The 25,907-nt window shown below is 47.5% G+C and overlaps 1 protein-coding gene across 3 annotated transcripts in view; it reads left to right on the top strand.

The window, feature by feature from the left end:
* Positions 1–25,907, top strand: part of TMEM229B (transmembrane protein 229B) — a 41,818-nt gene that overhangs the window by 2,185 nt on the left and 13,726 nt on the right. For 2 of the 3 annotated variants that reach the window (XM_064143908.1, XM_064143924.1), the window contains exon 2: positions 13,316–13,486. The gene's annotated coding sequence lies outside the window, so the exon portion shown is untranslated. Of the gene's footprint in view, positions 1–110; positions 267–13,315; positions 13,487–25,907 lie in introns of all 3 variants that reach the window. The other variant, XM_064143915.1, reaches the window with a different exon arrangement.

The raw sequence follows: 25,907 nt of genomic DNA, 5'->3' as shown, positions 1-25,907 counted from the left end.
ACGTTGCTCGGGAGCCGCTGGCCCAACTCGAGGAGGTTCTGGGGAAGCGGAGTGGAAGAGCGCTTGAAATTTGAGCTGGCTTTCACTGAAAAGTGCCATTTCCCTGGCAGAATTCAGTCTTTTGACACGTCTGGAGTGGTGGAGTCGCCGACCCTGGAGGTGTTCGGAAATAGCCTGCATGAGGCACTTGGTGCCATGGTCTGGTTGATTGGCTGGGGCTGGGTGCTAGGTTGGACTGGCTGAGCTCGGAGGTCTCTTCCAACCTGGTTGGTTCTGTGATTCTATGATCTTCTTGTGTTGATGTCAGTAAAACTGTATTTAAGGACAGCAGAGATAAATGTGAAGCATCCCAACGTTTGCAGAATAGAATTGGGGGCGGGGGGCTGGCTATGGGCCTCTCAGCGACTTTTCTGCAACCTTCTGTGCTTGTAGTATGTATAAAGCCTGAAGGTCAGGGACCTGGATGCTGCCAGCAGCTGAAAATGAGATTTTTTTTTTGCCACTTTCTTTTTTCACCCCACTTTCAGGTTTGTTTATTTATTTCTTTCCTCCCCCCTTTTCTTTCTCTTCTTTCCCCCTCCCTCCTCCTTTCTCTTCTTTCCTCCTTTATCTTCTTTCTTTCCCCCTCCCTCCTTCTTTCTCTTCTTTCCCCCTCCCTCCTTCTTTCTCTTCTTTCCCCCTCCCTCCTTCTTTCTCTTCTTTCCCCCTCCCTCCTTCTTTCTCTTCTTTCCCCCTCCCTCCTTCTTTCTCTTCTTTCCCCCTCCCTCCTTCTTTCTCTTCTTTCCCCCTCCCTCCTTCTTTCTCTTCTTTCCCCCTCCCTCCTTCTTTCTCTTCTTTCCCCCTCCCTCCTTCTTTCTCTTCTTTCCCCCTCCCTCCTTCTTTCTCTTCTTTCCCCCTCCCTCCTTCTTTCTCTTCTTTCCCCCTCCCTCCTTCTTTCTCTTCTTTCCCCCTCCCTCCTTCTTTCTCTTCTTTCCCCCTCCCTCCTTCTTTCTCTTCTTTCCCCCTCCCTCCTTCTTTCTCTTCTTTCCCCCTCCCTCCTTCTTTCTCTTCTTTCCCCCTCCCTCCTTCTTTCTCTTCTTTCCCCCTCCCTCCTTCTTTCTCTTCTTTCCCCCTCCCTCCTTCTTTCTCTTCTTTCTTCTTTTTTGAATTACTCTCAAGATATTTGCTCTTACTCCATTTTGTTATGGAAAACTATTCAGAATTGCTGGATTTGGGTGAAATGGAAAATCTAGATTTCCTTCTGCTCCCCCCGTTCTTTGCACGAGGGTTTCGACAGTTGTCTCTAGGATGCTTAGGAGCAATGATGCTGGGAGGCTGCCCTGTCTCTCTTTTTTTTGCCTGAGCATTACCCTGGCACTTTGTAGATCTCATTTGGCATTGCTGGCCCCAAACTACCAGGTAAAGACAAACTTGTTAAGACTGCTAATTATGTAACAGAAGCAGTAAAACTCTGTCACATGCTATATTTTGTATTGTTTTCTGACGTCATTTATTTGACAAGTTTGGCTTATTTCTCTCTATTAATTCTGAGGGGAAAAGTAGTCCCTGCAGGGGCTGGTTTTTTTTGTGGGGAAAATGCTAAGAGCCCTGTGACCACCAGACCTCTGTGCATTGAGGATTTGCAAGGAAAATGGATTGCTCAAAGAGCTCTTCTGTGGTGTCAAGGAAGGCAAATGAATTTAATGTATAGGAGGCTTAGGGGAGACCTCATTGCTCTCTACAACTACCTGAAAGGAGGTTGTAGCCAGGTGGGATTGGTCTCTCCTCCCAGGCACTCAGTGACAGAACAAGAGGACACAGTCTCAAGCCGTGCCAGGGCAGATTCAAGCTGCATGTTAGGAAGAAGGTCTTCGCAACAAGGGTGATTGGCATTGGAATGGGCTGCCTGGGGAGGTGGTGGAGTCCCCATTCCTGGAGGTAAGAGGAGGCTGGATGAGGCACTTAGTGCCATGGTTTAGTTAATGAGAAGGGTTAGGTGATAGGTTGGACTCGATGATCTTAGAGATCGTTTCTAAGCTGGTTAATTCTGTGATTCTGTGAAATGGGGCTAGCTATGGTTTAGTAGTGAATAGGAAGTCTTGGGAAAGGAAAACCCCCAAACAAACAAACTGCAAACCAACAACAACGTCACCAAAACAAAAAAACAACTACCATAAAATTATTGGAAAACTTACTGAGATGGAATTGTTTATGCCTGTACCCACTTTCAGCCAGCATTGAGGAAAACCCTCTAGTCTATAAAGGGAAAACCATGAAGTCCATAACCCAATCTGAAACCCAAGGCACATCCTGAATGTCCTTTCTGAATCCCAACATCTAGTCCTAGTGAGAAGGTGTGACCTCTTCCTTGCAGGCATGTCAGTTTGTCTCTGTGTGGTGACAACATCTTGCTCCGGTTAAATTAAGGTTGTTCATTTAATTTGAAAGTAGATAATTTCTCTCTGTGGGCCTTTGTGTGTATGTCTGTAAGTTTCATAGTTCTCTATGGAGGCTCCCTCTGAAGAATGTGGGTGTAACCCTCTTTGAAGAGGGGAGACTAAGGTACAGAAAGGTGGCATTTCATGGGTGAAGTCAAATTAGAATCATAGAATCAGTCAGGGTTGGAAGGGATCACAAGGATCTTCTAGTTCCACCCCTCCTGCCGTGGGCAGGGGCACCTCACACTAGATCAGAGTGTCCAGAGTCTCATCCAGCCTGGCCTTAAACACCTCCAGGAATGAGGCTTCCACCACCTCCCTGGGCAACCCCTTCCAAGTTCTCATCACCCTCAAGGTGAAGAACTTCTTCCTAATATCCAGTCTGACTCTACCCATTTCTAGTTTTGTTCCATTCCCCTCAGTCCTATCACTACCTGACAGCCTAAAAAGTCCCTCTTCAGCTTTCTTGTAAGCCCTTTCAGATACTGAAAGGCCACAAGAAGGTCACCTCAGAGCCTTCTCCTCTCCAACCTGAACAACGCCAACTCCCTCAGTCTCTCCTCATAGGAGAGGTGCTCCAGCCCTCTGATCATCCTCATGAAACACAGGAGTTAGCTCCACATCCTTTGGTTTAACTAGCAGCTTGTTAAAGGTTGCCAGAAGTGTAACAAATAGTGTGTTCAGTGTGGGTGAAACATTTTGAGATCCTCTGCTGGCAGCCATACCATAATGATACTCTGTTGGGTAGTCAGATTTACAGAAATGACCAAGGGAGGCTAAAGCTACAGCTGTGGGTAGCTTATTGACAAGTGGGTTCCTCCGGACCAGATCTGTGCATCTGTATGGAAATGAAACCTGATAGTGGGGACTCTGGTTTTGCTGACAACGTCACGACATGATGTGGTGCTAAGCAGTGAAAGGCAAATTTAACCTTGAAGGCAGATGCATGTTCCTGACTTTGAGTGTAAGACTGGAAGAGGTTTTCATTTAAGGTAGCAGACTTGACAGCATTTGGAGCCTCTAAATGGAGGTATCTTTTTACAATCTATACTTTTAATTCAGCATCTCAGAGAAGTTCTAAGTAGTGAAGATGTAGGGATCCTTCTGGCCTTGTCATTTGTGGATCTACTGACTTCCATACATCGAGAGCTCTGGAATGAAGTTGTTTTGCAGCATCCTAAATGTGCTTATAATATCTGTGCATTTGCTGAAGACGATGACTGTACTCAGCTTGAGTGCTTCAAGCTTGCCAGCAGTCACTACATTGTGTCCAGGAAGGGTATTTCCTCTCTTGATGTAATTAGATGAATTTAGTTTTTGCCTTCCTCTGAAGCATTAGAAATGAGCCACAATAGGGGACTGAGCATGCCAGGAAGGAGAAGAGGTCTAGGGGCAGTGGGGGAGAGGGAGAGGAAGCTGTGCACTCTTCCTGGGAGAAAACCAGACATCTTTTTTCTGTCCTTGTGTGCTTTGATGGCAAGTCTTGTTTGTGTCTTCAGAATCACACAGGATCTCAGACCAGGCTTTGTAGGTTTTCCTTTTTTCTCTGCAGCATGGGATGGGTCACTAAGGGCCATCTGTGTGAGACTCGTTTGAACAGTCCTTTGCCAGTTCTGGAGTTGCTATGCTGGCTGTGCTCTGTGTTCATGGTATGCAAATCTAATCTTTTTAGACTAAAGGACTTCTGTCCTTATCCAAGTTGCTGAGCTCTGTTGCAAGAAACTGCCTGCAATGTTAATAAACTGTGATATGCAGGAGATTTGACTGGAGTCCTCTCTGTTCTTATACTTTATCACAGCAGAAAGAGTTTTTTACTTATGGAACATGAAAGTGAATATCCTGAAAAAGCTCCTAAAAAAAGAGAAGCCTAATATCTTGAAGAGGCCTAAAGAGTAATGTCATGAAAGAAACCTACTTGTTCTGATGGTGAAATAAAGCAATGGGAGATTTTATTGTTGCCAGTCTTACCTTAGGATTCTTTGGTTTTGAATTGGATCTAATAAATGCCATAGCTAAGAAAATGACATTAGGCTGTTGTGTTGTTTTGTTTCTTTCATTTTGAGTCTCAAGCAGCCTGCTATTAGATGGTAAGAGGAGAGAGGTAACAACGTGGCTGTGACAGTGCTTCATTCCCTAGGACTAATTATTCTGTAGAAAATGGGTCAATTACTTAGAGAAATTGTTTGCCAGCAAGAGGCTGGAAAAGCCTGATGTTGCTCCACACCTGCCTGCTGTGGGAAGCACTGCTCACCTCTGTAGGCAAGTTGCAATACCTTGGTAAGCTTTCAGATGCCAGAGCCAAGTCTTTCAGGTGGCAAAATGGCAATTGAGCAAACTGAAGTGTGGTCCCTTCTGTCCTGTGTGGTCCTGTATAGCTTCAGACAAAACAGTATCCAACAGAGGTGTTTCGAGTTGGATTTGAAGTGAAAGACGTGAAGTTGAACAGTACAGGTGGGAGTTCTCCTTCAAAACGAAATCTTCCTTTGTGGAAGGTGAGGTATTGGCATTTTTCCTTTTCTGAAAGAAGATTGATCATCTACACAGTTTAAAAGGTATTATCTACTTGTAGCTTGCTTGCTATGGGTTTGTAAACAATCATGTTTTACTTCCCATGTCTGCTCCCTGCATGTATTTGAGTGTTCTCTGGTGGCTTTGTTGCCTGACTCGCTTGCTCTTGGCTGAGCAGGCTGAGCACAGACCGGCTCGGGGAGTGGAGGGCTGCTTTGTCTTGTATATCAGAAACAAACTGGTCTGCTTTTCACATGTCTGTGACGGTATGTCAGGCAGGAGTATCCAGATGGTTTCTGAGCTCCTAGGTGTAAGGTGGTTGTGCAGGCAACCAGAAAGAGTCCTGAAAGAATGCCAAACTGGGCAAAGGCTTTGGCTCTGTAGCAACAGATACCAACATCTGTGCCAACTGGGAACAACGTGCTCTTTTTGGTTAGTCAGTGTACTACGCTCCTGGTTGTTAATGATAGACCCAATAATGTCAAGTGGGAGCCAGAGGCTATGCACCTCACACTTCAGCTAAAATGAGTCTAAAGGATGTGTATTTGCAGGTGCATACTCCTCTTTCACATGTTCTTAGAGGCTAAATAAAAGCTAGACTGCTTTAGAAATGTGTTTGTAGTTATATGTCAATAAGAAAACCTGTCAATTACGAGTTCAGAAGTGTCTAATAATTGCATAGAAGAGGGAAGTGTTTTCTGTTACCCTGTATTTTCTTGGGGATTTTTATTAGTGTCAGTGCAGGAGAGTTCACCACAGCCTTGTTTCAAAACTCCCCCGCCCTCACAGGCTGCTGTCAAAGCTGGATTAAACGACTGAGGGAATCTTCCCTACCACAAATACTGTCTTGCTTTCATTGCATAAGAGCCAAGTATTAGTAGTCCTTAGGTAAGTGTTCATAGCATAGAGTGGTGAAGCTGCTGTTTGGTTCCTTCCTTGCTGGATCTTTGATTTCAGGTGCACCCTATATTGAAGGTGGTCTGTATGAAGGACTTCAGTGGACTGCCTTTTTTGTGCTGTTGTCCTTGACTCTGCTGGAAGCATGAAGGAGATGAAGTACTTCTAAAGGGGAAGGTTCTCTCTTTAGGACAGTCGTGGCGTGGTGCAGAGTCTGGTTCATTTTCTTTATTTTTTAAGCTCAGAATACATGCACAGAAGATGATCAGACTCATTTGACTCCACCAGCCTAATCTGGGCTGAGAAGTAGTGGCTGGGGCTGTGTCTATGCAGAGCTCTAGCTTGGCTGTCCCCTTGCTGCTTGCTGCAGGGAGTGCCTGATGGTAGTGTTCTCTCTTCTCCTTGCTGGCTGGCTTAGCAGAACTGGGCTCACTTAACCCAGGGGATACTTTGCACCATCTATTTTCTTTGAATTTGGTGTCAGCAGAGGTTTATGGTAAGGATACTCCAGTAAGCTCTAGAGGGAGAAGAGTTGTTTCTTTTTGTGATTTCTGGTGGTTTAAAGATGTGTCTATAGTTTCCCCTAGTGGCATGATAGATACCATGTGATTTGGTTTATTTTGATCCAGCAGTGCTTTCCAAGGCAGGTCTTGCAATTAAGCTTTTAATTGGAAGTGGACTTGTACAAGAGCTGCAGGACGTAGGGCACAGTTTATGGAAATACTTGAATGTCTTCTAGGAAGAGGGAAGCAACTGTGAAGGTAACATAATAATTACTTAGCAATGTAGAGCTTGGCTGTCAATGCTTTTGATTTTCTTTTACTGCTTAATACTTTACCACGAAGATGTGATACTGAGTTTCCAAAACAACTTCAGTTGCTTGTGCTGGCAGAGGAGTGCCAGCAGAAGGGCCCTGGGCCACTAAACTGTTGCTGCAGGTGTGTATATAAAATAGGCATTTTGTTATGATACATTGTGTGGATGTGCAAAAAGTCAACTTCATGAAATCAAAGCCCTCCTGTTAGGTAATTACATCCTCTTGGAAACAATGCTGTAGTTTGGTGTTTGCACAATTTGGTATTATGCTTAATTCTTTTTTAGATTATCTGGGCTGTAATTAGCTTTTCAAAGATCAGATCAGTAAATAGAGAGCACGTTGATTTCTAAAGATGTCATGTATGCACATGTCCAGATTCAACTCTGGTTTTCATGGTATGAGCTCCAAGAGCTGCCACAATGCTTACTACTCCAGTCTCAGCTCGCAGTATGTTACCGTGGCTGTGGAGTGGTGAGAGTAGGTATTGTGTTTTCTTTTTTCTTCTCCAAACTATGTATCAGACATGGAAGGCAGGAAAGTGTTGTTCTGGTGGAGAAAAAAATGTGGTTTTCTTGCTTTGAAATCCTTGTGTGAGAAACAAGGACTGGACGATGTCATGACGATGACTACAGTTTGCTACGCTTTGGACCAGGGCTTAGCACCGCTCCGAATGCTAACACCAGCACTTCCATGGCATCTTGCATCTGAGAAGCTCTCTGTTCTTAATGAACTTTCAGTGTGTATCTCTGAGGCTGCTGTTATTAGTGCCATTTTGCAGGCAAGTAGATAAAATAAAATGCTTGTATAAGGACATTCAGCAAGCCAGGAAAAAAAAAAGCAGGAATAGAATTTGGGAATACTAATGTTTCAACATGGTTTTGAGCTGCTGTCTTGTACTTTCAGAGAAGAGACTGAAGTAATTAATTTTGGTAGCTTTTTCCTCCACACCCACCCCCCATCCCTTCTTCTTTTTTTTTTCCCATAGGGTTAGGCAGCATAAGAGTGAGACATTATTATGCAACATATCTAAGTGTGCATGTGATAAATGAAAGAATGGTAATCAGATAAGTTGCCAGGCAACAGTACCCTGCTTTCACTTCCCAAAAAGCCAGGGAGTTTGTTTCATCATGTAACATGTGTTCTCTACTTCTCCATAAAGCAAGTGTAGGTGGACTTTTGTAACAGTTGCTCCTTTTTATTCACCTTCTGCTTAACCTGACGTATTGTGAGGTCAGATTTGACCTCAGTTTTAGATCAAAGTATTCCCAGGACCTGAAATGAACAGAAAAAAAGGTTAGATGAACTCTTAAAGATAATGAAGCATATATATGTAAGTGTGTTGAAATAAATAACCATTCCATCCTGAGGGTCTGTAGTTCTTTGGTAGTCCAACATCTTATGGGAAGTAGTTCATATCTGGAATGTGTCCAGAGAAGGGCAACGAAGCTGATGAGGGGCCTGGAACATGAACCCTATGAGGAGAGGCTGAGGGAGATGGGGTTGTTTAGCCTGGAGAAGAGGAGGCTCAGGGCTGACCTCAGTGCTGTCTACAACTACCTGAAGGGACATTGTAACCAGGTGGGGGGTGGCCTCTTCTCCCAGGCAACCAACAACAGAACGAGGGGACACAGTCTCAAGTTGTGCCGGGGAAAGTATAGGCTGGATGCTAGGAGGAAGTTCTTCACAGAGAGAGTGATAGGCATTGGAATGGGCTGCCCAGGGAGGTGGTGGAGGCACCATCCCTGGAGGTGTTCAAGAAAAGCCTGGATGAGGCACTTAGTGCCATGGTCTAGTTGACTGGCTAGGGCTGGGGGATTGGGCTGGATGAGCTTGGAGGTCTCTTCCAAGCTGGTTGATTCTATGATTCTATATCCCATCCTTGGGACCATGAAAAATAAGACAATAGGCGAGGGATTTGTGTTAAAAGATACATGGCAGAGATATGTGAGAAGTCTTCAAACACTCCTGATGACCCCAAAATGTTGAGAACTGTGGTAACGCATGAAAACCTGAACACAAACCCACCTGATTCGTTTTGGTTGCCTTAGCAGGAGCAGAATGGAAAGAACATAAGCAGGGATAAGAGTAGACAGAAGAAAAAGTGAGACTTTAATAATATAAGCCAGATCTAGCAGTATGAGGGCATTTAATTGTGTTTGTTTGGAAGCCTTTTTGGTTTTAATGTTTTTTTTTAGAAGACAGATTGTAGGATAAGCAACAAGAAATGTAGGCTCTTGGCAGTTACTCTAAACAAACACATTTCTGCTTTTGTTGATAAATAACCACAGCATTTGTGGATACTGTAGCTGTGGGCATCTGCTCAAGGCTTTTTTGGCTATCAGGCGGCAGTGTGGCTTTTAGACCTCCAGAGTTTCAGATTTCTTTTCATGTGCTGCTCAAGGCTTTGCTGGAGCTTTCTGTAGAGATAGAAGACCTATCTGGAGGTGTCTGGGAAAGGATGCACCTAACTTTAGAAATCACTTCTGGGCCTCACAGTTTAAGAAAAATGTTGAGGTGCTGGAACATGTCCAGAGAAGGCCTCCTGTCCCCATACTCAGCACTGGTCAGGCCACACCTTGAGTCCTGTGTCCAGTTCTGGGCCCCCCAATTTGAGAAAGCTGTTGAGGTTCTGGAACGTTTCCAGAAAGGGACACCATCGCTGGGCAGTGGGCTGGAGCACAGCCCTCTGAGGAGAGGCTGAGGGAGCTGGGGGTGTGCAGCCTGGAGAAAAGAAGGCTCAGGGCAGGTTTCATTGCTGTCTACAACTACCTGAAAGGAGGTTATAGCCAGATGGGGTTGGTCTCTTCTTCCAGGCACCCAGGGACAGAACAAGAGGACACAGCCCAAGCTGTGCCAGGGTAGGTTCAGGCTGGACATTAGGAAGAAGTTCTTCACAGCAAGAGTGATTGGCATTGGAATGGGCTGCCAGGGGAGGTGGTGGAGTCCCCATCCCTGGAGGTATTTAAGAGGAGGCTGGATGAGGCACCATGGTTTAGTTAATGAGAAGGGTTAGGTGATAGGTTGGACTTGATGATCTTAGAGGTCTTTTCCAATCTGTCAAAGTTGTTGCTTTTACAGAGTTGTTTTTGCAGTTATTTTTGTTCCAGAAGACAGGCTTTTCGATTTCAGGAGGTGAGGACTGTGTAGCACTGCGTGTCCTGCGTATCTCTCTGAAGTAATGCAATCTGTTTGGGAAGGAAACTCAGCCAAACCTAAGATGTTTTGTTCTCTGTCTACCAGTCTAGGTTCAGGGATGTTCAGATGCCAGCTGGTCTATATGCGTGTTCAAGAGTCCTCATCAAAGGGCATATTGGGACTTAAGTCAAAAGTGGTATCTGCCTCACCCTGAGTGTAAGTCCTGTCAGAGCAGGGTGAGTTTCTGAGAAGACAGATTCTTGTTTTCTGTTTCCAAATCTGGCACTTCCCATGAGAATCCCAGAAAAGACATAGAATCATAGAATCATCCAGGTTGGAAGAGACCTCCAAGATCATCCACCTCCAACCTAGCACCCAGCCCTATCCAGTCATCTACACCATGCCACTGAATGCCTCATCCAGTCTTTTCTTGAACACTCCAGGGATGGCGACTCCACCACCTCCCTGGGCAGCCCATTCCAATGCCAATCACTCTCTCTGGCAGGAACTTCCTCCTAACATCCAGCCTAGACCTCCCCTGGCATAACTTGAGACTGTGTCCCCTTGTTCTGTTGCTGGGTGCCTGGAGGAAGAGCCCAACCCCACCTGGCTACAGCCTCCCTTCAGGTAATTATAGACAGCAGTGAGGTCTGCCCTGAGCCTCCTCTTCTCCAGGCTGCACACCCCCAGCTCCCTCAGCCTCTCCTCACAGGGCTGTGCTCCAGGCCTCTCCCCAGCCTTGCTGCCCTTCTCTGGGCACCTTCCAGCACGTCAACATTTCTCTTGAATTGAGGGGCCCAGAACTGGACACAGCACTCAAGGTGTGGCCTGAGCAGTGCTGAGTATAGAGGAAGAAGAACCTCCCTTGTCCTGCTGGCCACATTGTTCCTGAGCCAGGCCAGGATGCCATTGTCTTTCTTGGCCACCTGGGCACACTGCTGGCTCATCTTCAGCCTACTATCTACCAGCACCCCCAGGTCCCTCTCTGGCTGGCTGCTCTCAGCCACTCTGTCCCCAGCCTGTAGTGCAGCTTGGGGTTGTTGTGGCCAAAGTGCAGAACCCTGCACTTGGCCTTGTTCAATATCATCCTATTGGCCTCTGCCCACCCATCCAGCCTGTCTAGGTCCTTCTGCAGGGCTCTCCTACCTTCCAAGCGTGGAGCAGTGTTGTGATTTGCATTTCTTGTTGGACTGTTGATCATTGGATAGTTGCATGGACTTCAGTTTTTGTTTTTTGAGCACTCTGGAAACTATGAAGAGAACAGGAGGAGGAACTCAAAAGTAACCACTTCCTGGTCAGGGATTTGGTTTCCTTTTTGTTTGCTTGTTCTTGATGTTCTGATTTGATGAGCTCTACTTCTAAGTAACACTAATGTATAGTCCCCAAGCTCCTGACAATATGACTGTTGGTGTCTGTGCTAGAGGAAAGAGCAGAGCATGGACAAGTGCTGTTTTGGCAGCCTGAGTCTGCACTAGTAGTGGATTTTGGATTGTAACTACTGTGCAATTGAGTGGTCACACCATCATTGCTGTTTTCCACTTTGGTGTTTTTGGTTTGTGGTTTTTTTTCCTACTGCCAACATTGCACATTTTTAATTAGTAGGATTTGAACACAGAAGTTCATTTATATACAAAAGGAAAACATTTTGATTTAAGTGTTGTAGTAATTATATGAGCTTTAAGGTTGAACCTTTATCTTCAGCTCTACTTCTCTGGTCATGTGTGTTAAAACTTAGTCGCAGAATCACAGAATTAACCAGGGTGGAAAAGACCCCTAGGATCATTGAGTCCCACCTATCATCTAACCCTTCTCATTAACTAAACTGTGGCACTAAATGCCTCAGCCAGCCACTTTTAAACAGTTTCAGAGATGGTGACTCCACCATCTCCCCAGGCAGCCCATTCCAATGCCAATCACTCTTGCCATGAAGAACTTCTTCCTAATGTCCAGTCTGAATCTGCCCTGGCATGGTTTGAGGCTGTGTCCTCTTGTTCTGACACTGGATGTCTGGCAGAGGAGACCAACCCCACCTGGCTGCAACCTCCTTTCAGGTAGTTGTAGACAGCAATGAGGCCTGCCCTGAACCTTCTTTTCTCCAGGCTGCACACTCCCAGCTCCCTCAGCCTCTCCTCAGAGGGCTGCAGCAGCTCTGCTTTTAGGACAACAGGCTGAGAGAGTTGGAGGAGGAATGGATTTAAAGTGGCAGAGGAGAGATTGAAACTGGATGTTAGGAGGAAGTTGTTTGCAGTGAGGGTGGTGAGACACTGGCACAGGTTGCCCAGGGAGGTTGTGGAGCACAGAAGCAAAGAATGTGATCAAAGATCAAAGATCACATTTGGTGCTTCTGTGCTCCACAACCTCCCTGGAGGTGTTCAAGGCCAGGGTGGATGAGGTCTTGAGCAGCCTGTTCTAGTGGGTGATGTCCCTGCCTATGGTGGAGGGGTTGGAATTGCCTGAGCTTTGAGGTCCCTTCCAACCTAAACCATTCTATAAATAAAAATAGTGCAGACTTGTTTGTTATGTTGTTTTGTTGGGGTTTTTTTAATGTTATTTTAGGGAAAATGTTTCTCTTGAATTCCTGTTGGGACTTAGGTGCTCAAAACCTCTCAGATTCGTTAAGATAATGTGAAGATCACATTCGTTACAGTCTTGACACAAATGTTCTCGTTCTAACTTCTTCACATGCAATTCATCCTGAAAAATGCTATGTTTGGGCAAGCCCTTGGAGTGTAAGGGCTGTGAGGCTGATGTGGATATGATGTTACGTCCTTTAGTGGTGGAGCTGTCAGCTCCAGTTGTGACTTCTGTGAAAGCAGGGAGCCTGAATGTCAGTGCTCCAAAAGCAGAAGTACAGCTCCAGCTCATGGACTCTGCTTGATTGGGCCATTCATATATGCTGCCAGCCCCAGAATGGAGGTGAAAGGTCACTGGAGTGGGGGGAAGAGGCAGTGCCAGTGTCCCCAGGAGTGGGCTAGAGTGAAGAGTGGGTGACAGTGACAAGGGCCTGCTTACATAAAGGCCGTGCTGTGGCTCAGGCAAGAGAGAGGAAAAGTGTGGTGATTGGAGAAGAGGAGAGCAGCTGGGGGAGATACAGAAGCAATATGAGGAGAGGGAGAATGAGGGTAAAGAGGAGGCAGCAGAGATGCTTACTTCAAAAGCTGTGGTATTGGCCAGGAAAATAGAGAATAAAGCACTTTCTGGTAGCCCCTTCAAGAGTTAACTGAGGTCTTGGCTGAGGTGGTAACAGTGAGAAACCTTTGTTCATTGGCTGTAATGAACTCTTCTGTGTGTTTACTGTGGCTGTGGTCCATAAGGACAGTGGAGAGCTGAAAGGCTTAGCCTCAGCAGAGGAGAGGTGGCTGCCAGGGAACCGCCCTGGGCAAGGAGCAAGTTCAGGTGCCTGCCTGGGGCTCTGAAGAAGTCAGGGTTCGCAGAGCCCAATGTACTTTAGCAAAGCTATCCATATGCACAGCTCTTTCAGTGTCTCAAACCTCTCTTGCACTGTGCTTCATTAACATCAAACTGTGCTTCTTTGGTTTAGGAAGGCTGGCTGGTTGGTGTATTAGCTCTTGGCCGCACACACCTGGTCTGAAAACGACTGGCATCTGAAACAGCTCAGACTTGCTGGAGGCAGCCTCGTTGACCTGCGGATGCTGTGAGCCAGGAGCTGACCAAAAAGTGGGAGAGCTCTAGAAATTCCTTCTTGGCAAAGGTAAGGGCTAGAGGGTAAAGCTGGTGGGAGTGCACACACAGACCAGAAAATGAGAGTGGATGTGTGAGTACAGAGCTGTGTTATAGGTGGGACCTTGGGAATTGAAGTATGTCGAATACATACAGGATGGTCAAGATAGGAAGGTTTTTTTCCATCCCTTCAAACTGCAGGATTCTTTCTGAGAGTGTGAGGTGGCTGTTTGCACACATCACCCTTGATTTCTCTCTGCTTTGAGTCACATCAGTCTGATTGCTCCTAATTCGTACTGCCAAACTTATCCTGGTGATGTTGCTTCTTTGAAACCTTACACTTGAATAGCCTTAGGCAAGTAAAACAATCAGGACAGTGGAGCAGTAGCTCTGAGCTAAACCAGAGCAGTAGGTAAAGAGCAGAGGATTGCTGTCTCCAGTGGTAAGAGCACAGGTGGGAGTTGGATGATGAGGAATCTATTCCTGGCCCTAACAAGCAGTGCAATCTCTGCCCCTGATTCACCAGTGTGTTACTCTGCTAATCTTTGTAGGCTCGTCTTACTGCTCTCCTGTACATAGGGCCTTCTGTTACAGTTGCACAGAGTGGATGGAAAATACTGTCAAATAAGAAGGGTAATTTATGTTGTAGGACAAAATTTTATACTGAGCCTGATAGATGGGCTGGACATTGGTGGGACCAGAACAATGATCTCAGAACCTGCAGTGTGTCAGAGTTGTCTGTTTATCTGCAGTGTGCAATGTGGTGCCCTAATAGGAATCACAGAGTCACAGAATTAAGCAGGCTGGAAGAGACCTCTAGGATCATTGAGTCCAACCTATCACATAACCCTTCTCAGTAACTAAGCTATGGCACTAAGTGTCTCATCCAGCCTACTTGTAAACACCTCCGGATGGGGACTTCACCACCTGCCCGGGCAGCCCATTCCAATGCCAATCACTCTTGCTCTAAAGAATTTCTTCCTAATGTTCAGCCTAAACCTACCCTGGCACAGCTTGAGGCTGTGTCCTCTTGTTCTGTCCCTGGGTGCCTGGGACAAGAGACCAACCCCACCTGGCTACAGTCTCCCTTCAGGTAGTTGTAGAGAGCAATGAGGTCTGCCCTGAGCCTCCTCTTCTGCAGGCTGCACACCCCCAGCTCCCTCAGCCTCTCCTCACAGGGCTGTGCTCCAGCCCACTGCCCAGCCTTGTTGCCCTTCTCTGGACATGTTCCAACACCTCAACATCTCTTGAATTGAGGGGCCTAGAACTGGACACAGGACTGAAGGTGTGGCCTGACCAGTGCTGAGCACGGCAGCAGAAGGACTTCTCTGGTGCTGCTGGCCACACTATTCCTGATGCAGGCCAGGATGCCATTAGCCTTCTTGGCCAGCTGGGCACACTGCTGACTCATGTTCAGTCACCTGTCGACCAGCACCCCCAGGTCCTTCTCCGCCTGGCTTCTCTCCAGCCACTCTGTCCCCAGCCTGTAGTGCTGGACTGGAGGTTAAGCACGGGTGCTCTGATAGCGTTTGCAGCAGTGCAGGGTACAGGATTGCTTTCCTTGTTGCGAATACAATTTCATGGATAGGTCAGGCAGAGTACTTTTAACTGGGAGCTCACTTTGGATATGGAGGTGGTATAGAATTGGCCAGGTTGGAAGAGACCTCCAAGCTCATCCAGTCCAACCTAGCACCCAGCCCTGTCCAGTCAACCAGACCATGGCACTAAGTGCCTCATCCAGGCTTTGCTTCAACACCTCCAGTGATGGTGACTTCACCACTTCCCTGGGCATCCCAATCCAGTGCCAGTCACTCTCTCTGTGAAGAACTTCCTCCTAACATCCAGCCTATACCTCCCCCAGCACAGATCAATGCAGCACCTTCCTCCCTCACCTTTCCTGTTGCAGGGGTTTCATTATCTTCTCTTAGTGGTAGCGCCCAGCAGATCCTATGCTGGATATTCTATTGTCCCACTCCTGTATGTATTCTGCCTGTGATAGACCCCTGTTACTCTCTCAGACTGGGGAGCAGATCCATCAACTGCTGAAGGAAGAAAGGAAGTTGACTTAACTGTGGCAGTGCTATGTGGGGATAAGCAGAATTGGATGCTCTCCTGAGCTCCAGCTGTGATCTTGTGGCCCATTGTGTAGCTGAATACAGAGCTTTAGTTGGTCAGAAAGTGTCAGCTTCTGAGCAGTAAAGTCCAGACCAGTGCTCCAAAGTTAATGGCAAAGCAAGTGTCAGTAGCTTAATTTGAAGGCTGGTGGTGATGGCCTGAGCCTTGGAATGAGTCCAGACATTTTGTCAATGATGCAGCCCTGAGTACTTCTGAAGAAAGCTGTGTCTGGCAGGTGTGCTGGTGTGTGGTACTATTGCTGTGAGTAGAGCAAATGCTGTTTATTGCCTGCCCTCAAGAGCCATCAAAAGAAGACATCTCCTATTACTGTTGAAACAAAAACAGAGTGCTGTATGGGCAAAAGAAAACATAGATCCATTGGCAGCAGAACAAGACTGTGAATTATTCATTCCTCCAATGCTTCCTGTGTGTTCCATCCACTTGGGCTGTTCAGGAGGCTGTCTGCTGGAGATGCAGACAGATCTGCTTCCAGAGCCATCAGGACACGACCCTGAAGGCTGTGAGTGCCAGCTCGTGCCAGCATTATGAAGTCGCTTGTATGTTGTTGTGACATCCTTCAGAACTCAGAAATAATCTTTGATCATCCTGTGGGCTGTTAGTAGAAGTTCTGTAACACCACCAAAGCTGGGATGTGTCAGGTAATGCCAGTCTGGAACTGGCCATAAGATGAGAGTAATGAATTAGGACCAAGACTGACTGCTCTGGCCCAACTTGCAAACAAGGAGGTGGGGGCTGCATCTTCTGTGCATAATTGCTGTGGCTTTTGTAAGAGAACTTATGCTGTGACAGTTTGTTCCTAGCTCTGTCTTGCTGAGAAGGCAAAGTGTCATGTCAGAAGTTCCCTAAGCACAGGCAGGACTTTTCTCTCCATGCTGAGTGCATTAGTGGAGAGGAGCTTCTTTAAATGGGAACATCTGTGAAAAGCATATTTTTTTTTTCCTGAACTTGCTTACAAGTGGTCATTTGTCTGTGTTATAGTTGTCAATCAGCATCTGAAGCTGAGAGACACTGAGGTGCTGCAGAGACTGAACTTTTCCCATTTTCCTGGGTCAGTGCAATCCCGAGCACAACTCCAGACTGGGTGGGGAACGGCTGAGAGCAGCCCTGAGGAAAAGGAACCTGGGGGTCTGGGTTGGTGAAAAGCTCACCATGAGCCTGCAGTGTGAGTGCAGCCCAGACAGCAACCCTGTGCTGGGCTGCAGCAAGAGCAGTGTGGGCAGCAGGACAAGGGAGGGGATTCTGCCCCTTGGCTCTGCTCTCCTCCCACCCCATCTGGACTCCTGTCTGCAGTTCTGGAGCCCCCAACACAAGCAGGACATGGAACTGTTGGAGCCAGTCTAGAGGAGGCCACGAAGTTGCTCAGAGGGTTGCAGCAGCTCTGCTATGAGGACAGGCTGAGAGAGTTGGGTCTCTGCAGCCTGGAGAAGAGAAGGCTTCGAGGAGACCTTGGAGTGGCCTTGCAGTATCTGAAGGGGACCTACAGGAAGGCTGAGGAGGGACTCCTGACAAGGTCTTGTAGTGACAGGACAAGGAGGAATGGGTTTAAAGTGGCAGAGGGGAGATTGAAACTGGATGTTAGGAAAGGGTTCTTTGCAGTGAGGGTGGTGAGACACTGGCACAGGTTGCCCAGGGAGGTTATGGATTCTTCCTCCCTGGTGGTGTTCCAGGCCACATTGGATGAGACCTTGAGCAACCTGTTCTAGTGGGAGGTGTCCCTGCCTATGGCAGGGGGTTGGAACTGGCTGAGCATTGAGGTCCCTTCCAACCTAAACCATTCTATGATTCCTTCTTCATCTTCCAGAGTTGCTCTTGGTTGTTAGGCTTTTGCCATGAAATATTCATATTTTTAGTATGGGAAAAGCTACCTGTAGCTAGGAACTGCTGTAAAAATGATGTCTTTCTTAAAGCAAAATGTAACCCTTTGCAGTTGTCTTGTAATGTGTCCTACCATCTCTGAGAGCACTTCAGATGTTCTTAAAGAGTTTGTCAAAGCAAGATACTGTAACTTGTATCCAGAACTGCTTTCAGCTTTTCATTATGCCAGCTAGCTGAATTTGCTCTAGAGTGATCTGCCTTTGGGGCTGTCCTAGTCCACAAGTTGCTGGAAGCTGTGGAGGATAAGATAAAATCCTGGGCTGTGCTTGAAGAGTCCTCCCTAAAAGAAGTGCTGGAAGCCTCCTGGGAGGAGGATTGCCCAGCTGGATTGAGAGGTTTGGTAGGATTCACAGAGAGGGCTTGTAAGGAAGAAAGAATTGAAAGAATTGGTCTTGAATCAGGTGATCTCTGTTTGTTCCTCTGTTATCTTGATAGAACTAAGGTGACAAACTGGAAGAATCCTTTACTTTGGATTTTTGTTTCAGTCATTGAAAGAAGTAGACAAACAGAGCCGGCAATGGATTTGTGGTTTCCATAGTGATGTAGCCGGGGAAGCTTTTGTACAGCTGAGCTTCGCCCTCTCTGCAATCACACTTGAAGTCCTTGAGTAGTCAGCTTTCCTGCCAGGGAAATGTAAACACACATCAGACAAGGAAATGGCTGAAAATGCACCTCTGCATTGGTGATTTGTTACGTTTGCTATGTTGCCTGAATATGTGGATGCTGGGAAGCTCACTTCCAGTCTAGTGGCTTCTTTATTTGTTGTCCTGCACTGAAACTGCATCCAACTGTCTTAACACTACAGTTCTTTCTCCACCAGGCAGTAACATGCTGACCTGTATGCTTTGTTTTCTCTCGTCTCTACGTGCACACACAGCCCACAGCACTGATGCTGGTGACTGTCTGTGCTCACCCACACTGATTTCAAACCTGCACTGATCAAGAAATTTATGCCTAACTCTTTCAGGCCATGCTGACTGATGAGAACACCACCTTCTGAGAAACTTCAAGAAGTGTACTTCAGGCTATTTGTAGCCATTACCTCACTTTTTATTGTAGGCCACAGAAATTAAATCTTGGACATTGAAATGTTGGAGCAAGTCCAGAGTAGGCCACCAAGATGCTCAGAAGGCTGCAGCAGCTCTACTGTGAGGACAGGCTATGAGAGTTGAGGCTCTGCAGCCTGGAGAAGGCTTCCAGGAGACCTTGGAGTGGCCTTCCAGTATCTGAAAGGGGCTACAGGAGGGCTGGGGAGGACTACTGGCAAAGTCTTGTGATGACAGGATGAGGAGGAATGGGTTAAACTGGCAGAGGGGAGATTGAAACTGGATGTTAGGAAGAAGTTGTTTGCAGTGAGGGTGGTGAGACACTGGCACAGGTTGCACAGGGACGTTGTGGAGCACAGATCTTTGATCACATTCTGTGCTTCTGTGCTCCACAATCTCCCTGGAGGTGTTCAAGGCCAGGGTGGATGAGGCCTTGAGTGACCTGTTCTAGTGGGAGGTGTCCCTGCCTATGGCAGGAGGTTGGAACTGGCTGAGCTTTGAGGTCCCTTCCAACCTAAACCATTCTATGATTTTGGCCATTTTGAGAGTGTTTTAATAGTCAAAATGTAGGTCCTCTCAGGCAGTCTTTTTGTAATGAGGGAACTGTTTGTGACTGAGTGGTTGGTTGAATTTGAGAGCCTGTAAATCTGGCTTTCAAGGTAAGCTGGAGTGTGGAATTTTTCATTGTCTCCACTGGTGGTTTACCAGTGGGCTGCAGAGATAGAGGAAGGGAAATGCTCAGTGTGAATGCTGGCTAGATGCACACATCAGACAGTTAGGCACATAACCAGTCCTGCACACCCACTTGCATAGTCCAGTCTTTGTGAGTCATGAGCATTTGTGCCTCATCTTCCTTTGTACTCATACTGCTGCTCCATTCTTGTTTTCTCCCTGAACAAACCCCCTTACCTTTGGCATTTGTTTTGCTTGTCTGATGTAATGGGTCATTTGTTCCTTTTATAGAAAGGAATGTTAGTTATTTTCAGAAGGCTAATTAGGTTGCTAATGAGAGTCTCTACTGCAGTAACATTTCCTTAAATGCTATACGGATGCTTACTGAATGTGCACCTTTAAAGAAAGATCCCTGAAAGAAATGCTTTAGGTAAGCTTAGGAATCCATGTGACACATGACTGAGCAAATGAGATTGGTGCTGAGAGCTGCCTTGTTGTGCAGCCTTTTAGACTCCAGGTGAATTTGGTGCTTCTGCAAGTGACTGATTGCATTCATTCTCTCACTTTCCAGTTTTGCTTGATGTTTTTTGGTAGTATCTGTAACCAGTTGTGCCACCTGCTAGACTAATCTCTAGTCAGATACAGCCCTCACACCAAATAGTATAGTCTAGTTAGCCAGACGGCAGTCAGAGGCACAGAGAGGTGGAGTGACATATCCAAAGTCATGTCAAACCCAGTAATAAAGAAGAGTTTTTGCAGTCATGTGTTAGTGTGCTGCACTGTTTGGCCCCTTGTACCTCTCTTAGGGCCAGCATAACTCACTGCAAGGCTTGAATAAGGTGAGCAGAGCAGCTCAACACCATCCATGTATCCACCAGGAAGATCATTTTACTTCTCTGAGTCCTGGCTGCTACTTGAATGTGTCCAGAGAAGGGCAGCAAGGCTGGTGAGGGGTCTGGAGCACAGCCCTGTGAGGAGAGGCTGAGGGAGCTGGGGGTGTGCAGCCTGAAGAAGAGGAGGCTCAGGGCAGACCTCATTGCTGTCTGCAGCTACCTGAAAGGAGGTTGTAGCCAGGTGGAGTTAGTCTCCTCTGCCAGGCACCCAGGGACAGAACAAGAAGACACAGCCTCAAGGGCAGGTTTAGGCTGGACATCAGGAAGAAATTCTTCACAGCAAGAGTGATTGGCATTGGAATGGGCTGCCTGGGGAGGTGGTGGAGTCCCCATCCCTGGAGGTGTTTAAAAGGATGCTGGATGAGGCACTTAGTGCCATGGTTTAATTAAAGAGAAGGGTTAAGTGCTAGGTTGGACTCAATGATCTGAGAGATCTGTTCCAGCCTGGTTAATTCTGTGATTCTGTGTGTTGCTTAATACGCAGTGATTGTCACAGTAGTCTTTTGGTGCTGCAGGTTTGCATGCCTCCAGAGAGCAGTGGACAGGCTGACCAGAATGTGTGCTTCCAGAACTGCCAATAGTAGATGCATGATTCAGGCATGAAAGTGACAGCTCTAAAGTGTTTTACATAAGCAGGCAGAAGATAACATATGGTGCCTCTCTGGTTCCATTTGCTGTGGGTCACCTGATGCTCTTGTTTGTTGAGCAGATTTTAAAGAGTATTTTAAAAGAATGTAGAGTTTGAGGGGTTTGGGAGGGGGTTGTGGTGTTTGTTTGTTTGGTGATGGCCAGGGTGAAGGTTGTGGTTTTGGTGGTGGTTGGTTTTTTTCTTCTTTATTTTCCTTTGATTAGCAGTATCAAACCAATCTACTTAAAACTGAGGAATTACTTTCTAGTCTATCACAAGACAGTTCACAACACACAGATGAGAACTGGCGTGTGGAGAAGAGGAGGCTCCCAGGTGATCTTCTTGTGGCCTTTCAGTATCTGAAGGGGGCCTACAAAAAAGCTGGGGAGGGACTTTTTAGCCTCTCAGGGAGTGACAGGACTGGGGGGAATGGAGCAAAGCTGGAGGTGGGGAGATTCAGATTGGATGTGAGGAGGAAGTTGTTGAGCATGAGAGTGGTGAGAGGCTGGAATGGGTTTCCCAGGGAGGTGGTTGAGGCCCCATGGCTGGAGGTGTTTAAGGGCAGGCTGGCAGAGGCTGTGGGCAGCCTGCTCTAGGGTAGGGTATCCCCGCCCATGGCAGGAGAGTTGGAACCAGGTGATCCTTGTGGTCCCTCTTCCAACCCTGACTGATTCTATGATTCTGTGATCTTTGTTCCTCTGGCTCTTTGCCCAGAGGCATGAGGTACCTATTCTGTCTCAGAGGAAAACAAGATAAAGAAAGATTCTTGTTTGCTAAGACCTGTAATTACCCTGTGTGACCTCAGGTTTTTCACTGGGGTGGATAAATCTGAGTGGTAGATGCTTTAAGCACCTTTTCAGTAGGTAGTGGAAAGATGCAGAAACAGTAGCATTGGAAATGCTCAAAACTCCACTTTTGTCTCTTGGATGTGTCCATCTTGAGCTACCCTCACATGCTCTAGTAATTCCAAATGGAAGCCTGCAGAGACAAATATTATAATGATGGTGCCTTTAAGTGTCTGAAATTCATGAATGAATGTGAGCCTCTGTGTGTGTCTGTGGGGAAAGCTTATATGAAATTCACAAACTGGTAAAACCTTCTCCTGCAAATAATTTGTTAGAATGGTATCATAAGATCATAGAATGGTTTAGGTTGGAAGAGACCTCAAAGCTCAGCCAGTTCCAACCCTCTGCCATAGGCAGGGACACCTCCCTCTAAAACAGGTCACTCAAGGCCTCATCCACCCTGGCCTTGAACACCTCCAGGGAGGTTCTGGAGCACAGAATCACAGAATGTGCAGACAGGTTGGAGGGCAGAGATGCCATCCAGAGGGACCTGGATAGGCTGGAGAGGTGGGCACTGGTTCAGTGAGACCAAGTGCAAGGTCCTGCAGCTGGGTGGAGGCAATGCCAAGCACAAATGCAGGCTGGGCAGTGAGTGGCTGGAGAGCAGCCCTGAGGAGAGGGACTTGGGGGTGCTGGTGGAGGAGAAGCTCAACAGGAGCCAGCAGTGTGCACTTGCAGCCCAGAAAGCCAAGCAGAGCCTGGGCTGCATCAAAGAGAAGTGTGGCCAACAGGGCCAGGGAGATGATTGTCTGCTCTGGTGGAACCCCATCTGGAGTACTGCATCCAGTTCTGGAGCCCCCACTACAAGAGGGATGTGGAGATGCTGGAGTGTGTCCAGAGCAGGGCCAGGAGGATGCTGAGAGGGCTGCAGCAGCTCTGCTGTGAGCACAGACTGAAAGAGTTGGGGCTGTGCAGGCTGCAGAAGAGGAGGCTCCCAGGTGACCTTCTTGTGGCCTTCCAGGATCTGAAGGGAGCTACAAAAAGTCTGGGGAGGGACTTTTTAGGCTGTCAGGGAGTGCCAGGACTGGGGGGAACGGAGCAAAGCTGGAGGTGGGGAGGCTCAGACTGGAGGTTTGGAGGAAGTTGTTGAGCATGAGAGTGGTGAGAGGCTGGAATGGGTTGTCCAGGGAGGTGGTTGAGGCCCCACACCTGGAGGTGTTTAAGGCCAGGCTGGCTGAGGCTGTGGGCAGCCTGATCTAGGATAGTGTTAGAATTAGATGATCCTTGTGGTCCCTTCCAACCCTGACTGATTCTCTGATTCTAACCTCCCTGGACAACCTGTGTGAGTGTCTCACCACCCTCAATGCAAAGAACTTCTTCCTAACATCTAGTCTGAATCTCCTCTCTGCCAGTTTAAACCCATTACCTTTTGTCCTGTCATTACAAGGCCTTGTCAATAATCCCTCCCCAGCCTCCCTGTAGGCCTCTTTGACATACTAGGTGGTCTCCTGGAAGCCTTCTCTTCTCCAGGCTGCAGAGCCACAACTCTCTCAGCCTGTCCTCAGAGCAGGGCTGCTGCAGCCCTCTGAGCATCTTTGTGGCCTCCTCTGGGCTCACTCTAACAGTTCCTCCTTGTGTTGGGGGCTCCAGAACTGCAGACAGGACTCCAGGTGGGGTCTGAGGAGAGCAGAGCCAAGGGGCAGAATCCCCTCCCTTGCCCTGCTGGCCAGGTTGCTCTTGCTGCAGCCCAGGACATGGTTGGCTGTCATCTTGCAGTAGTAGTGTAAAGCAGGTTGCTGGAGGCTGAATCTGAAAGAACAAGTTGCTGTCAGAGATGTATTTCAGTCCATGATTGCTCAGTGGCTACACAAAGGAGGGATCAGCTCCTCACTGCTTAACTAACAACTGTGCCTCCTGAAAGAACACAGTCATTTAGAGTGTATCTTTACACTTTTATCCTCATGAGCCGGCAAAGTAAAAGCACCACACATGAAGAGCTGGGCAGAAAGTCCCTGGCACAAAGGAGCATGACCCTGGGAAAGCCCTGCTCTGTCACAGGATGCTCTTGTCTGCCCTGGGCACAGCCTTCCTGTGTCAGTACAAAAGGACAATTCCATGGTAGCTGGATAAGGCTGGAGGTTACAGTTCAGTGGAAAGAAGCTAGTGGAGTTGCCCTCTCATTTAAAAGGCCTCTGCTGTTGCGTGAGGCTCCAGGATGGCCTCTCTGCTGCATGGGACTGTGCAGCCTTGGTGAGTTTCTTTTCTGGTTGTGCTTGCCAGGCTGTATGAGGAAGTGGAGTCCTTCTGACCAGGTGCAGAGTGTGTTCAGCTTGCTCTGACAAGCTGGCAGAAATTAGTGGGGGCTTTGTACTTGACAGAGAGAGATGCAGGAAGCGTTGAGAACAAACTGAACTTCGTGTATGGAAAGTCATGGTCTTACCACTTCCTCTTATGTGTTCCTGCCTAGCATTGGTGTCTCTGTACCTCATCTCCCCTCAGTGCTTCAGCTGGGAGTCTTTGACATTGCAGCCAGGTGGGGATTGGTCTCTTCTGCCAGGCAAGCAGCAACAGAACAAGGGGACAGAGTCTCAAGCGGTGCCAGGGCAGGTCTAGGCTGGATGTTCTGAGGAAGTTGTTGGCAGAGAGAGTGATTGGCATTGGAATGGGCTGCCCAGGGAGGTGGTGGAGTCATTGTCCTTGGAGGTGTTGAAGCCAAGCCTGGCTGGGGCACTTAGTGCCATGGTCTGGTTGATTGTGTAGGGCTGGGTGCTAGGTTGGACTGGATGAGCTTGGAGGTCTCTTCCAACCAGCTTGATTCTATGATTCCATAACATTTGGTTATTTGGCTGCTATGAGACTAAAAATCTAAGCCTCCTCTGGGAACTAAGTGAAGTATGTTCAGCTCTGTATTCTATTCTCTTCGAAGATCACAGGATGTCATGAGTTGGAAGGGACCCAAAGAGATCAAGTCCAACCCTCCTGCCAGAGCAGGACCACACAATCTAGCTCAGGTCACACAGGAACACATCCAGACAGGCCTTGAAAGGCTCCAGAGAAGGAGACTCCACAACCTTTCTGGGCAGCCTGTGCCAGTGCTTTTGAGCCCTTACAGGAAAAAAGTTCCCCCTTGTGTTGAGCTGGAACCTGCTGTGCTGCAGCTTTCATCCCTTGCTGCTTGTCCTATCCCAGGGAGCAGTGCTCAGAGCCTGTCCCCCCTCTCCTGAACCCCAGCCCTCAGATATCTGTAAACATTGATTAAATCCCTTTTTAGTCTTTTCTTCTCCAGACTAAAAAGCCCCAGGTCCAATGTTTTGGGTTGAGAGGAACCTTTAAAGATCATCTAGGACAACACTCCTACAGTGACAGGGACATCTTCAACTAGATCAGGCTGCTCAGAGCCATGTCCAGCCTGATCTGGAATGTTTTGAGTGCAGTATGGTTTCATAAGGAGAGATAATAATGTTTTGCTGGGACAATTGGTACTGCAGAGGGGTGGGGGAGTGCAATGAATGTCAGATTAAGGCTGTCTTTGGGCTTGAAGCTGTTTGAAGTTAAGTATCAGGTTTCTGTCTCTGATCTGACCAAAGTACTAAGATAAGAGTTACTGAACACATAGTCTGGGTCTGCAGTAGATAATTCTCCCTGGCATGAATGTTTTTCTTGTGGAGCCCAGCAGCAGCAGAAGATTGTGAGCATCATAACCCTAGCTGGACAGAGCCACTGGGCCACCAGCTACTCCTTTGCAGTCATGTCCCAGCGTGTTCCTGAGGCCCCTGTATGACCCTCACAAGCACTTCTGTAAGGGAAATTGAGAAAGGTACCCTGTGCTCTGATAAATAGAAGCTCTTAACAGTGAGAGCATGACATTTCTTTGTTGTGCATCAGCATGAGTCATCTCTTCTTGGAAGAGCAGCTCCCAGAGGCCAGTAAAACATTCTAGAGTCAACTGGAGTCTGCTCTGCCTTCTGAGATGGCCAAGGATCTGGGCCAGTGAGTGCTTGTGTTTGGATCCTGAGTGTGTTTTGTCAGTCATCAGAAACTAAACAAATGTATGTGAGAAAGAAACAAGAGCTCTGTGTGTTTTGTAACTCGGATGGGTGGATGCTTTGCTGGCTAAAATGCTGGCTGGCTGGCCAGGCCCTAAGAGGGATGGGCAATGGAGCTGGCAGCTGGTCACAAGTGGTGCTCCCCAGTGCTCAAATTTGGGGCCAGCCTCCTTTAATCTCTTTGTTCCCTGGGTGAGGGAATCAAGGGCACCCTCGGTAAGGTTGCAGCTGACACCTATTTGGAGGAAGTTCTTTATAGAGAGAGTGACTGGCATTGGAATGGGCTGCCCAGGGAGGTGGTGGAGTTGCTGTGCCTGGAGATGTTCAAGAAAAGACTGGATGAGGCACTTAGTGCCATGGTCTGGTTGATT

The sequence above is a fragment of the Pogoniulus pusillus genome, chromosome 1 (genome assembly GCF_015220805.1).
Source record: "Pogoniulus pusillus isolate bPogPus1 chromosome 1, bPogPus1.pri, whole genome shotgun sequence".
In the NCBI taxonomy this organism is placed as follows: Eukaryota; Metazoa; Chordata; class Aves; order Piciformes; family Lybiidae; genus Pogoniulus; species Pogoniulus pusillus.
The sequence above is the reverse complement of the archived record's forward strand: the minus strand, read 5'-3'. Positions and strand labels throughout refer to the sequence as shown.